Source organism: Priapulus caudatus, unplaced genomic scaffold, assembly GCF_000485595.1.
Source record: "Priapulus caudatus unplaced genomic scaffold, Priapulus_caudatus-5.0.1 Scaffold2240, whole genome shotgun sequence".
Taxonomy (NCBI): Eukaryota; Metazoa; Priapulida; class Priapulimorpha; order Priapulimorphida; family Priapulidae; genus Priapulus; species Priapulus caudatus.
Window position 1 is genome coordinate 34,586 of NW_014579301.1, and position 2,111 is coordinate 36,696.

Here is a 2,111-nt window from a genome sequence, read left to right on the forward strand (position 1 = left end):
ACACACACACACCACACACAGATATATGCTTACCGACATTCAGAAGACTTGATTTCGTATGAAGGCAACATCGCATGTGGGTGGATCTCCGTGTAAAATGATGATTTATTTTGCTTAGTCATACTACAGATATTACTGGAAGACCCGTTCTGCTTGGTAATAATATACGATACAAAATGTCTGCTGTTACCGAATAGCTGTCATAGTAACTTTCTACGATGGACCCCACCAGTTTTATCAACGGAACAGACATAAATGGTACGACACCTAATTTATAACTATAACACGAAAAAGTAGACTAGATGAGATCGAATGCGCATATCGCCAGTTTTTGATAGTAGTATTTCTAAACTGTTGCCTTAGTTACACTGCAGTAGCACTGTATAATATTATGATCGAGAGCATGTAAACCATGCTTGCTCATTCGTTATATATTTGCTTTAATTGCTTTGCTTATAATTGCTCTATGTGCGCAGCATTTCACATTAATCGCTTGACCTACCACTATTTTATTATTATTATTATTATTATTATTATTATTATTATTATTATTATTATTATTATTATTATTATTAATAGTGAACATGTACTGAACAGTCATGCATTTACGTGTTACTGTTATATATTATCACTATTTATATATATATATATATATATATAATTATATATAATATATTTATATATATATATATATATATATATATATATAAATAATAAATATTAAATATATATAAATATTTGGTAGCGATATAAATAATAAATATTAAATATATATAAATATTTGGTACGATAAATATACATCAATTATTAAATATATATAAATATATATATATATATATACAATATTCCTTACTACTATGCATTATTTCTGCCGTGTTTTTTCGCCGGTAGAGGAGAATCAACAGCTTCAGCGGGTGAGCAAGCTGATTATAGCCAGCATCGTGCTGCTAAACCTTCTCTCTCTCGGCTGCGCGCTCACATGGCAGGAGGTGAGGCAGCAGCTACGGCACCCCTACGCACTTATCGCAGGGATGCTCTGTCAATTCGTTCTTCTTCCGCTGTGCATGTTTGCTCTGGCCTGCGCATTGCGGGTAGGTGTTGATACTTATTGTAACTATCATCAATTTCAGTAATATACTGCCTGATGATATCTTGTTTGCTAATTTTATTTTAATTGTAACGTTGTTAAGACTAGTTTTGCAATAAACCTATTATCTATTTATCTATCTATCTATCTATACGTAAAGATATTGTTCATATTAGCTAGTGTAGAGGCAAACCTTTAGTTGTATATAGGCTAACTGAGTTATCTGAGCGATACGTTCGGGTCTGTGACACAGGGTAAGAGTGGTACGACTAGCCAGTATGGACTCAAACTTTGAGTTCTTTGTGAGAGACGCCCACGCATTGGTAACACAGGGTATAACAGTAGTGACCGAGTTATCGGACATATTTGTAGAGCCGATAGCTGGCTGCAAAGGATGCCTTTGGCATTTAACGCGAAGGCGCTTGCATAGCAACTATACATTCTGCGCTCTCTATACCTACAATAGGGTACGCATAGAACGGCAATTATAACCTTAACAAATTCTTCAATCTTTAAAATATTCGTTATTCGTGAGAAAATGCCGTATAGGACGCAAATATAGATACAGCACGCATTTGATAAACATGGCCTTCTAATAATAGTTTTCTGTTACATGCGATGTTACGTGTAAATTTATGTTATGGAGAATAACTATGATTTAATAATATATAATAATAATAGTAATGATGATTGATGACTACATTTTCTATTGTCCCAGCTGCAAGATTCCAGAGCGATGGGTATGTTAGTGATGGCCACCTCACCAGGTGGCGCTCTTTCAAATGTGTTCACGCACTCGAGCGATGGAGATGTCCAGTTAAGGTACAAAATAGAGGATGATATCATAAAAATAATAATAAGAAGAAGAAGAAGAATAGTCATAATAATAAAAAACAAAAAAGTGAACATTAATATTAATAATTGCAATGTCAATATATTTTTATTTTTTATTATTATGTTGTTTAACAAAATATTATAAATACAGCGATCGATCGACTGACAAGGGTTCGTGTGTATAAGCGTG

The 2,111-nt window shown here is 33.4% G+C and overlaps 1 long non-coding RNA gene across 1 annotated transcript; it reads left to right on the plus strand.

Moving 5' to 3' along the window:
- Positions 1-6: 6 nt before the first annotated feature.
- Positions 7-1,903, plus strand: LOC106818434. The gene is made up of 3 exons (XR_001395218.1): positions 7-258; positions 892-1,091; positions 1,806-1,903. It is a non-coding gene; the product is annotated as an uncharacterized LOC106818434 (long non-coding RNA).
- The last annotated feature ends 208 nt before the right edge of the window (positions 1,904-2,111 follow it).